This window comes from Pagrus pagrus, assembly GCF_965226575.1.
Source record: "Pagrus pagrus genome assembly, chromosome: 7".
Classification (NCBI taxonomy): Eukaryota; Metazoa; Chordata; class Actinopteri; order Spariformes; family Sparidae; genus Pagrus; species Pagrus pagrus.
This window is the reverse complement of record NC_140191.1, coordinates 2,382,598-2,395,834: the sequence shown is the minus strand read 5'-3', so window position 1 is coordinate 2,395,834 and position 13,237 is coordinate 2,382,598.

Sequence of the window (13,237 nt, the reverse complement as noted above, 5' to 3'; positions counted from 1 at the left end):
AGACATGAAAAGAAAATCTGAATATTTTTCCAGATTTGTTTCTCAAAAAAATCTGAATCTTTAGAAAGAAATTATTTTTTTGTTCCTGGATGTTTTTTCCTCCTAGAAAAAAAAACTATTCTAGAAGATGTTGTTCCTGTCTTTCAGATTTGTTTCTCCACTCAGTAAGTTTCACACATGAAAAGAAAATGTATTTTAACAAAATCAGAATTTTTTTCTAGATTTTTCTCTAGAAAAAAAAAAATCTGATTTTTTTTCTAGAAATAAAATCTGAAGTTTTTTTCTAGATCTTTTTCCCGAGAAAAAAGCAATCTGAATTTTTAGAGGAATTTTTTTTTTTTTTCCCTAGATGTTTTTTCCCCCTCCTAGAAAAAAAACGATTCTAGAAGATGGCTGATGTTAGGATTTAGCTCAAGGGAATGTTGTCTATGTATAAAAAGTGTAAACAGGAAGTGCGACTCTTAGACTGACATTTATTGTTTACATGAGACTTTATTGATGAGTAACATGTTTTAGGTTGAAGACCAGTTGGAGGATCAATTTTCTGGGAAAGTTCCCAAAATTATCTGGGAATGTTCTGGGAATTTTCCGGGAATTTTCCAAGAAAGTTCTGGAAATTTCAGTACCAGTCAGTACCAGTTTCACACTGTTACAGCCTGAGAGCTGTCAGTGGTTGTGTGTGTCTGCTCTCTTCTGTGCTTCTGTGTCCTCCAGGTGCTGACCTCCTCCGCTGGAGCCGGTGATTGTGCCTGGCTGTCTCCAGCTACTGATCAGAGAAAAGATTTAAGCTGGGGCTGGAGTTGTGGCTGGAGTCAGTGGGTCATCCAGCAGTGTCCATGCTGTGTGCTTCATGAAGAAGAGAGCAGAATCAATGCTGGAGCCAGCGGGTCATCCAGCAGCATCCATACTGTGTGTTCATGTGTGTTTTCTGAAGCGTCAAGAGCAGACTGAATCTTTTCCTGTGTTTTTATGTCAGTAGAAACTTGCTGTGTATTGCAATCGGCTTCCCAGTTTTTTAAAAGGGAAGTTAGTTTTCAGTTTGGATCATCATTTTGTGTACTTTGTAGAGAAAATCTTTTGTTTGTGGTAATAAAACCTGAAGCTTGATTGGGGAGTTGTTTTATTTTGTAATGTGTTAGTCCTTACAGTCCCTAGACCTCGCAGGGTACATAACACACACAAAAAGAAAATCTATAAAAAAAAAAAAATCTGAATTTTTTTCCAGATTTGTTTCTAGGAAAAAAATCTGAATCTTTAGAGAAAGATTTTTTTTTTTCCTAGATGTTTTTTTCCTCCTAGAAAAAAAAACTATTCTAGAAGATGTCTTTCCTGCTTTAAGATTTGTTTCTCCACTCAGTAACACCCATGAAAAGAAAATGTACTTAAAAAAAGTCATTTTTTTTCTAGATCTTTTTTCTAGAAAAAAAATCTGAATTTTTTCTAGATCCTTTTCCCCAGAAAAAGACCATCTGAATCTTTAGAGAAGGAAATTATTATTTTTTTCCTAGATGTTTTTTTTCCTCCTAGAAAAAAAACTATTCTAGAAGATGTCTTTCCTGCTTTAATATTTGTTTCTCCACTCAGTAACAGTTTCACACATGAAAAGAAAATGTATTTTAAAAAAATCAGAAATTTTTTCTAGAAAAAAAAATCTGAATTTTTTTTAGATCTTTTTCGTGATTGTGCCTGGCTGTCTCCAGTTACTAATCAGGGAAAAGATTTAAGTTGGGGCCGGAGTTGTGGCTGGAGCCAGTGGGACATCCAGCAGTGTCCATATTGTGTGTGTGTTTTCTGAAGCATCTAGAGCAGTCCTTACAGTCCCTAGACCTCGCAGGGTACATAACACACAAAAAGAAAATCAATTAAAAAATAATCTGAATTTTTTTCCAGATTTGTTTCTAGGAAAAAAATCTGAATCTTTAGAGGAAGAAATTATTATTTTTTTCCTAGATGTTTTTTTAAACCAAGAAAAAAAACTATTCTAGAAGATGTTTTTCCTGCTTTAAAATTTGTTTCTCCACTCAGTAACAGTTTCACACATGAAAAGAAAATGTATTTTAAAAAAATCAGATTTTTTTTCTAGATTTTTTTCTAGAAAAAAAAAATCAGATTTTTTTTCTAGATTTTTTTCTAGAAAAAAAAAATCAGATTTTTTTTCTAGATTTTTTTCTAGAAAAAAAAAATCTGAATTTTTTTCTAGATTTTTTTTTAGAAAAAAAAAATCAGAAATGTTTTCTAGATCTTTTTCCCCAGAAAAAGACCATCTGAATCTTTATTTTTCCTAGATGTTTTTTTCCTCCTAGAAAAAAAACTATTCTAGAAGATGTCTTTCCTGCTTTAAAATTTGTTTCTCCACTCAGTAACAGTTTCACACATGAAAAGAAAATGTGTTTTAAAAAAATCAGATTTTTTTTCTAGATTTTTTTCTAGAAAAAAAAAATCTGAAATTTTTTCTAGATTTTTTTCTAGAAAAAAAATCTGAAATTTGTTTAGATCTTTTTCCCCAGAAAAAGGCAATCTGAATTTTTAGAGTAAAAAATATTTTTTTTCCCCTAGATGTTTGTTTCCCTAAACAAGAAGGAAGTGAGACTCTAATTGTTCACACGAGACTTTATTGATGAGTAACATGTTTCAGGTTGAAGACCAAGTTGGAGGATCAAATTTTCTGGGAATTTCCGGGAATTTTCCGCGAATGTCCCGGAAACTGACCTCCTCCGCTGTAGCTGGTGATTGTGCCTGGCTGTCTCCAGTTACTGATCAGAGAAAAGATTTAAGCTGGGGCTGGAGTTGTGGCTGGAGTCAAGTGGGTCATCCAGCAGTGTCCATGCTGTGTGCTTCATGAAGAAGAGAGCAGAATCAATGCTGGAGCCAGCGGGTCATCCAGCAGCATCCATACTGTGTGTTCATGTGTGTTTTCTGAAGCGTCAAGAGCAGACTGAATCTTTTCCTGTGTTTTTATGTCAGTAGAAACTTGCTGTGTATTGCAATCGGCTTCCCAGTTTTTTAAAAGGGAAGTTAGTTTTCAGTTTGGATCATCATTTTGTGTACTTTGTAGAGAAAATCTTTTGTTTGTGGTAATAAAACCTGAAGCTTGATTGGGGATTTCTTTTATTTTGTAATGTGTTAGTCCTTACAGTCCCTAGACCTTGCAGGGTACATAACACACACAAAAAGAAATTCTATTAAAAAAAAAATCAGAATTTTTTTCCAGATTTGTTTCTAGGAAAAAAATCTGAATCTTTAGAGAAAGAAATTATTATTTTTTCCCTAGATGTTTTTTTTCGAACCTAGGAAAAAAACTATTCTAGAAGATGTCTTTCCCGCTTTAAGATTTGTTTCTCCACTCAGTAACAGTTTCACACATGAAAAGAAAATGTGTTTTAAAAAAATCAGATTTTTTTCTAGAAAAAAAAAATCTGAAATTCTTTCTAGATTTTTTTCTAGAAAAAAAATCTGAATTTTTTTTAGATCTTTTTCCCCAGAAAAAGGCAATCTGAATCTTTGGAGTAAAAATTTTTTTTCCCCCCTAGATGTTTGTTTCCCTAAACAAGAAGGAAGTGAGACTAAGACTGACAGTTATTGTTCACATGAGACTTTATTGATGAGTAACATGTTTCAGGTTGAAGACCAAGTTAGAGGATCAAATTTTCTGGGAATTTCCGGGAATTTTCCGCGAATGTCCCGGAAACTGACCTCCTCTGCTGTAGCAGGTGATTGTGCCTGGCTGTCTCCAGTTACTGATCAGGGAAAAGATTTAATTTGGGGCCGGAGTTGTGGCTGGAGCCAGTGGGACATCCAGCAGTGTCCATGATGTGTGCTTCATGAAGAAGAGAGCAGTGTCAATGCTGGAGCCAACAGCATCCATATTGTGTGTGTGTTTTCTGAAGCATTTAGAGCAGTCCTTACAGTCCCTAGACTAGCAGGGTACATAACACACACAAAAAAGAAAATCTATTTTAAAAAAAATCAGAATTTTTTTCCAGATTTGTTTCTAGGAAAAAAAATCTGAATCTTTAGAGAAAGAAAATTATTATTTTTTTCCTAGATGTTTTTTTCCACCTAGAAAAAAAACTATTCTTGAAGATGTCTTTCCTGCTTTAAGATTTGTTTCTCCACTCAGTAACAGTTTCACACATGAAAAGAAAATGTATTTCAAAAAAATCAGAATTTTTTTCTAGATTTTTTTCTAGAAAAAAAAAAATCAGAATTTTTTTCTAGATTTTTTTCTAGAAAAAAAAATCAGAGATTTTTTTCTAGATCTTTTTCCCGAGAAAAAGATAATCTGAATCTTTAGAGAAAGAAATTATTATTTTTTCCTAGATGTTTTTTTCATCCTAGAAAAAGAAATATTCTAGAAGATATCTTTCCTGCTTTAAGATCTGTTTCTCCACTCAGTAACAGTTTCACACATGAAACGAAAATGCATTTTTAAAAAAAATCTGAAATTTTTTCTAGATTTTTTTCTAGAAAAAAAAAATCTGAAATTTTTTCTAGATTTTTTTCTAGAAAAAAAAAATCTGAAATTTTTTCTAGAAAAAAAAAATCTGAAATTATTCTAGATCCTTTTCCCCAGAAAAAGGCAATCTGAATTTTTTGAGGAAAAAATATTTTTTTCCCCTACATGTTTGTTTCCCTAAACAAGAAGGAAGTGGGACTCTAAGACTGACAGTTATTGTTCACATGAGACTTTATTGATGAGTTTGTGGTAATAAAACCTAAAGCTTGATTTGGGAGTTGTTTTATTTTGTAATGTGTTACTCCTCACAGTCCCTAGACCTCACAGGGGACGTAACACACACATGAAAAGAAAATGTTGGTTTAAAAAAATCCGATTTTTCTCTAGAAAAAAAAATCAGAAATCTTTTCTAGATCTTTTTCCAAAGAAAAATACAATTTGAATTTAGAGGAAACATTTTTTTTTCCCTAGATGTTTTTTTCCATCCTAGAAAAAAAAACTTCTAGAAGATGGCTGATGTTAGGATTTAGCTTGAGGGAATGTTGTCTACATATACAAAGTGTAAACAGGAAGTGAAGACCCTAAGACTGACAGTTGTTTTTTACATGAGACTTTATTGATGAGTGACACATTTCAGGTGAAAGTGCGAAGACAAACTTGGAGGATCGATTTTCCGGAAAATTTTCCCTGAAAGTTTCCGGGAATTTCCCGGAAACTTTCAGAAAAATTCCCGGAAACTTTCAGGGAAAATTTCGCGGAAAATTTCCGGGAATGTTCTTGAAACTTTCCGAGAAATTTTCGGATTTTTCCTTGCCGAAAATGTGTTTTTGGATCATTTTTATCATCTGAAATTTTCAGATAAAATCTTCTAGAAGATGTCTTTCCTGCAGATGTCCTGATGTCTTTCCTGCCATCAGATTGGTCAGAAAACAGTTTCACACTGTTATGGCCTGAGAGCCATCAGTGGTTGTGTGTGGGTGTGGCCCGCTGGAGCAGGTGATTGTGCCTGGCTGTCTCCAGTTACTGATCAGGGAAAAGATTTAAGCTGGGGCTGGAGTTGTGGCTGGAGCCAGTGGGACATCCAGCAGTGTCCATGATGTGTGCTTCATGAAGAAGAGAGCAGTGTCAATGCTGGAGCCAGCAGGAGCCAGCAGCATCCATATTGTGTGTGTGTTTTCTGAAGCATCTAGAGCAGTCCATACAGTCCCTAGACCTCGCAGGGTACATAACACACACAAAAAGAAAATCTATTAAAAAATAAATCTGAATTTTTTTCCAGATTTGTTTCTAGGAAGAAAAATCTGAATCTTTAGAGAAAGAAATTATTATTTTTTTCCTAGATGTTTTTTTCAAACCTAGAAAAAAAAACTATTCTAGAAGATGTCTTTCCTGCTTTAAGATTTGTTTCTCCACTCAGTAACAGTTTCACACATGAAAAGAAAATGTATTTTAAAAAAATCAGAATTTTTTTCTAGATTTTTTTCTAGAAAAAAAAAATCAGAAATTTTTTCTAGATCTTTTTCCCGAGAAAAAGACCATCTGAATCTTTAGAGAAAGAAATTATTATTTTTTCCTAGATGTTTTTTTCATCCTAGAAAAAAAACTATTCTAGACGATATCTTTCCTGCTTTAAGATCTGTTTCTCCACTCAGTAACAGTTTCACACATGAAAAGAAAATGTATTTAAAAAAAAATCAGAATTTTTTTCTAGATTTTTTTCTAGAAAAAAAAAAATCTGACATTTTTTCTAGAAAAATAAAATCTGAAATTATTCTACATCCTTTTCCCCAGAAAAAGGCAATCTGAATTTTTTGAGGAAAAAATATTTTTTTCCCCTACATGTTTGTTTCCCTAAACAAGAAGGAAGTGAGACTCTAAGACTGACAGTTATTGTTCACATGAGACTTTATTGATGAGTAACATGTTTCAGGTTGAAGACCAAGTTGGAGGAATTTTCTGGGAATTTCCATGAATTTTCCGCGAATGTCCCGGAAACTGACCTCCTCCGCTGTAGCCGGTGATTGCGCCTGGCTGTCTCCAGTTACTGATCAGGGAAAAGATTTAAACTGGTGCTGGAGTTGTGGCTGGAGCCAGTGGGTCATCCAGCAGCGTCCATACTGTGTGTGTGTGTGTTTGTGTGTTTGTGTGTGTGTGTGTGTGTGTGTGTTTGTTTTCTGAAGCGTCGAGAGCAGACTGAATCTTTTCCTGTGTTTTCATGTCAGTAGAAACTTGCTGTGTATTGCAATTGGCTTCCCAGTTTTTTAAAATGGAAGTTCGTTTTCAGTTTGGATCATCATTTTGTGTGCTGTGTAGAGAAAACCTTTGTTTGTGGTAATAAAACCTAAAGCTTGATTTGGGAGTTACTTTATTTTGTAATGTGTTACTCCTCACAGTCCCTAGACCTCACAGGGGACGTAACACACACATGAAAAGAAAATGTTGGTTTAAAAAAATCCGATTTTTTTTCTAGACTTTTCTCTAGAAAAAAAAATCAGAAATCTTTTCTAGATCTTTTTCCCAAGGAAAAAACAATCTGAATTTAGAGGAATTTTTTTTTTTTCTTAGATGTTTTTTTCCATCCTAGAAAAAAAAACTTCTAGAAGATGGCTGATGTTAGGATTTAGCTCGAGGGAATGTTGTCTACATATACAAAGTGTAAACAGGAAGTGAAGACCCTAAGACTTGACAGTTGCTGTTTACATGAGACTTATTGATGAGTGACACATTTCTTGGCGAAAGTGTAAAGACAAACATGGATGATCGATTTTCCGGGAATTTTCCGGAAGCGTTTCGGAAATTTTTGGGGAAATTTTCCGCGAAATTTCCCGGAAACTTTCAGGGAAACTTTCAGGGAAACTTTCAGGGAAAATTTCGCGGAAACTTTCAGGGAAAATTTCGCGGAAAATTTCCGGAAATGTTCTTGAACTTTTCGAGAAATTTTCGGGTTTTCCTTACCGAAAAATGTGTTTTCGGATCATTTTTTTAATCTGAAATTTTCAGATAAAATCTTCTAGAAGATGTCTTTCCTGCAGATGTCCTGATGTCTTTCCTGCCATCAGATTGGTCAGAAAACAGTTTCACACTGTTATGGCCTGAGAGCCATCAGTGGTTGTGTGTGGGTATGGCCCGCTGGAGCAGGTGATTGTGCCTGGCTGTCTCCAGTTACTGATCAGGGAAAAGATTTAAGCTGGGGCTGGAGTTGTGGCTAGAGCCAGTGGGTCATCCAGCAGTGTCCATGATGTGTTTCATGGAGACGAGAGCAGTGTCAATGCTGGAGCCAGTGGGTCATACAACTGTATTGCAATTGGCTTCCCAGTTCTTTAAAAGGGAAATCAGTTTTCAGTTTGGATCATTATTTTGTGTGCCTTGTAGAGAAAATGGAGTTGTTTTATTTTGTAATGTGTTACTCCTCACAGTCCCTAGACCTCACAGGGGACGTAACACACACATGAGAAGAGAATCTATTAAAAAAGAATCTGAATTTTTTCCCAGATTCTTTTTCTAAAAAAATGTTTTCTTGAAAAATATCTGAATCTTTAGAGAAAGAATTTTTTTTTTTTCCTAGATGTTTTTTTCCACCTAGAAAAAAACTATTCTAGAAGATGTCTTTCATGCTTTCAGATTTGTTTCTCAAGAAAATGCATTTTAAAAAAATCTGAATCTGAAATTTTTTTCTTTAGATTTTTCTCTAGAAGAAAAAAAAATCTGAAATTTTTTCTAGATTCTTTTCCCCAGGAAAAAGCAATGTGGAATTTTTAGAGGAAAAAATGTTTTTTTTGGGTAGATGTTTTTTAGAGGAAAACATGGTTTTTTTGGGTAGATGTTTTTTAGAGGAAAAAATGTTTTTTTTGGGTAGATGTTTTTTAGAGGAAAACATGGTTTTTTTTTCTTAGATGTTTTTTTTCCCTCCTAGAAAAAAATAACTATTCTAGAAGATGGCTGATGTTAGGATTTAGCTCGAGGGAATGTTGTCTACATATACAAAGTGTAAACAGGAAGTGAGACTTCCTGAGACAGGAAGACTGACAGTTGTTATTTACATGAGACTTTATTGATGAGTGACATGTTTCAGGATGAAGTGTTAAGACCAAGTTGGAGGATAAATTTTCCAGAAATTTGCCGGGAATGTTCCTGAAACTTTCCGGGAATTTTAGGGGATGTTCCGGGAATTTTAGGAAACTTTACGGGGATCTTCTGGAAACTTAACGGGACTTTTTCCGTATTTCTTCTTGTCAAAAATGTGCTTTGAGATTATTTTTTGAAACTTACTGTGTATTGCAGTCGACTTCCCAGTTTTGTAAAAGGGAAGTTAGTTCCTAGTTTGGATCATCATTTTGTGTGCTTTGTACAGAAAATCTTTGTTTGTGGCAATAAAACCTGAAGCTTGATTTGGGAGCTGTTTTATATTGTAATGTGTTACTCCCCACAGTCCCTAGACCTTGCAGGGGACATAACACACACATGAAAAGAAAATCTATTTTAAAAAATCTGAAAGTTTTTCTAGATTTGTTTCTAGAAAAAAATCTGAATCTTTAGAGAAAGAAATATTTTTTTCCTCCTAGAAAAAAAAACTATTCTAGAAGATGTCTTTCTTGCTTTCAGATTTGTTTATCCACTCAGTAACAGTTTCACACATGAAAAGAAAATCTATAAAACAATCTGAATTTTGATTCTACATTTTTCTCTAGAAAAAAAAACCTGAAAGTTTTTCCAGAAAAAAAAATTCTGACATATTTTCTAGATCTTTTTCCCCAGAAAAAATTAATCTGAATTTTTAGAGGGAAAAATGATTTTTTTTTGTCTTTTTTCTCTTTTTATGTCTTTCCAGCTATCAGATTATTTTCTCCACTCAGTACCAGTTTCACACATGAAAATAAAATCTATGAAAAAAAAATCTGAAATCTTTTCCAGATTTTGAATTTTTAGAGGAAAAAAAAATTCTTAGATTTTTTTCCTCTTGGAAAAAAACCCTAAATTTTCAGAAACAGAATATCAGAATTTTTTTCTAGAAAATGTCTTTCCTGCTATAATAATTCCTCCTAAATAACCCCCCAGAAACTTTCCGGGAATTTTCCAGATTTCTTCTCGTCAAAAATGTGTTTTCAGCTCATATAGCAGAAATCTGATTGCAGGAAAGACATCTTCTAGAAGAATTTCGGATAAAATCTTGAAGAAAACCATCTAGATGAAAATATCTGAAACATTTCAGATAAAATCTTCTAGAAGATGTCTTTCTTGCTATCAGATTTGTTTCTCCACTCAGTACCTTTTTCACACATGGAAAGATAATCTAATCTCCTAAGAAAAAACCTAAATTATTAGAAAAGAACTGAATTATTTTTATTCCAGAAGATGTCTTTTCTGCTATCAGATCTTTTTCCCGATCAGTACCAGTTTCACACATGAAGAAGAAATCCGTAAAAAGAGAAAATCCGAAAAAAAAATCTGATTTTCTTCCTCCTCGAAAAAAAATCTGAATTTTTATTCTAGAAGTTATTTTTTCCTCTCATCACATTTTCCCCCTCAGTACCAGTTTCACACATGAAAAGGAAATCAGAATTTTTTGCACGATTTTTCCTCCTAGAAAAAAATATCTGAATTTTTAGAAAAAAAATCTTCCATAAAATGTCTTCCCTCCCATCAGATTCCCCCCCACTCAGTACCAGTGTCACGTATGAAAAAAAGTATAAAATTACAAATTTTCTTTTCCTCCTGAATTTTAAGGAAAAACACACAATTCCTTTACTTCTAGATGTTCTCCTTCCTATCAGATTTTTTCCCCACTCAGTGCCAGTTTCACACATGAAAAGAAAATCTATAAAAAAAAAATCTGAAATTTTCTTCCAGATTTTTTTCCTAGATGTTTTCTCCTCCTAGATACAATTTTTTAACATGATAATTGTTTTCACTTATTTCTAAGTGCTGTGTCATAGGTACCTGGACTTGTTTTAGTTTCTGGAAGAAGTTGCAGGCCTTTAAACTCTGTGCAGGAGTGTCAACACGAACATTTTTTTCACTCAGTGTCAACATGAACATTATTTTCACTGAGTTTCAACATGAACATTTTTTTAAAATCATTTTCACACACAAATATTTTCTTCAGTCAGTTTCAACTAAAACATTTTTTCACTGAGTTTCACGCATGAAGCAATTATTCAATCAGTTTCATGCACACATGCATGAAACTCAATGAACACAATTTTCATGATGAAACTGAGTGAAGAATAAATAACATTTTTTTCACTTAGTTTCACCATGAAAATTGTTTTCACTCTGTTTCACACAAAAATCCCCCCCCCCCCCCCCCCCTTATTTTCAACATGAAAATTGTTTCACAATTGTTTCATAACATTTATTTTACCCACTTTCACATACAAAAGAAAAATTTCTCTGGAACAAAATTCTTCTGAATTTTCTTCTGACCCAGTTTCACACAAAAAACTTTTTTGCGAAACTAGATGGAACATTTTTCATGTTGAATCTAAGTAAGAACATTTTTTAGGAGAAACAAAATGTCCCCTGTGTGAAATTGAGTGGAAAAAAAAGTAATGCGAGAAACTATGTGAAAAAATATTTTCATGTGTGAAACCGGGTGAATTTTTTCATGTTTCCTGAACTACAGATTATGAGCACACCTAGTTTACACAGTCTGATCGGAGTTTGGTGAGCGGTGCGATTCTCTCTCTTGATCCAACTTTACTCTTTGTGTCCGTGGATGCAGGCTTACAAAATGTGTTTTTGCCAGTAGAAGTGTGTGGGGCTCTCGGTGCAGGCACAATGGATGTTTAAAATTGTTCATGTGCATATAATACCAACATTGTGAAGATACAAAGCCAGTTAGAGTTGACAAATAATCTCTAAAAGCTAGAATAGCTTCCTCCATTTGGAGTCTCTTGCTCTAAGTTAAAGGCACTGAGAAGGGGATTAGTGGATTGTTGGTGTTTCTTTGTTAACAATAGTTAAAATACAGAATAACACCAGCCTTATCCTTTAAAACTACATGTAAGGAGGAGACAATGAGGCTCAGTGGGTTTTGAAGGACAATTACTGTTCCCTCTTTCCGTGTAAACACAGACCTTCACTAATGTTTGTATCATAAACCAGTGATCACGTCACATGGAGCTGCCTCTGCTGGAACTGACCTACATCAGGAGTTGTTTACAGAAGCCTCATCCAGACATGACAACTGTCAGAGATCTGTTAAGGTTTATATTCAACAACTTGTTTTAGATTAGAGGCACGTTTACAGTGACATTTGAGTACAAAATCCATTGAAGAGATGCAGAGGTGAAGTGATGTGCTCATCAATTTTAACTTAATATGGTTAAGGACCTTCTCTTGCTAATATGCAGAAACTTGTAAACTCACAATTCACGACTGGTGCCGAAGAGTCTGATATTAAAAACAGGATCAGATATAAAATTGCATTTACAAGGAACTGTAGGCTTCTTCAAGTGCATTCAGATGTACGTGGAGACACTTCAGGGGAATAGGGAACAAACTGCAACTCAGACATCACAGTAAAACTTCATTAGAAAAAAAAAAATCAGTCGGGTTTTCCCCTTTTTTTTCATGTGTGAAACTGAGTGAAAAAAACATTTCAGGAGGAAAAAAAAATTCTCCTGACATTTTTTTTTCTTCATGGGTGAAACCCAGTGTTTTTTTTCAGGGGGAAAACCCAAGTGCAAAACAAACAAACAAAAAAATTGTTTTTCTTTCCTTGTCTTCAAACATGAAAATGTTTCATTTATGTGTGAAACCGAGTGGGAAAAAAAATCATGAATTTTGTTTTCCACCCGGCTTCACATAAAAATGAAAAAAAAAAAATGGTGACAATTTTTTTTCATGGGTTAAACCAAATGATTTTTTTCAGGCAGAAAACCCAAGTGCAAAAAAAATTTTTTTTTCATGTGTGAAACTGAGTGAAAAAACAAATTAGGAAAAAAAATATTTGTCCTGCATTTTTTTCTCCTGTTTTCTTTTTTGTTTGTTTGTTTTTTTCACGTTTTTCACAGATGGAAAAAATAAATTAAAGAACATAGAAAAGTTATCCTGGCAAAACAGGAGAGAAAACAATTGAGACTTAGAAAATCGATCACCAAAAAAAACCCACCTCACTTGCTTCTCAGGGCTTCTGTATTTTCTCTCCACTAGTCTGAAAGAAGACATGTTACGGAAGCAAAGGGTTGAAAATCTAACCTTCACTTAATTTGCTTCTAAAGCTTTAATCATTCAAATCCTGTGACTTCATTAGCCGATGCACTATTAGAAGGAAGTTTCCAAATGTATTAACAACTATTTGTGTTTCACAGACGGCTGAAAATTAAACTTTAAAAGTTTAACTTTCAAGGTCTCGGTGAAATGTGTCAGAAGATTAGCTGCGTGTTGTTTTCTCAGACTCGAGCTTCAAACAGCCCAGTCAACGCTCTAACACACTTGTATCGCTCTTCCTTTCAGGGATTTTCCCATGACCGTCTTCATTTTTACACACTTTTATTGGCATTTCAGTTGTTTTTCCTTGATAGTGTTGTTGACAGAGAGGGATGGCAACATCAACATGTGTCTCATCAGCGTGTCGCCTCGCTCAGGCAGATTTTAAAAAAGTATCGTTTGTGAGATGAATTATTGAAGGATAAGACACTGTGCTAACAATGACTTCAGGAGGTGGGTTTTGGTGTTAGACGCGTCTGGGACTGGATGGATTCAGCGTTTAAATTGGGAAATGGCTTTGCTTTATCAGTTTGTGGTGGTACTGGTAGTAAAATGCTTACAGGCCAGCCC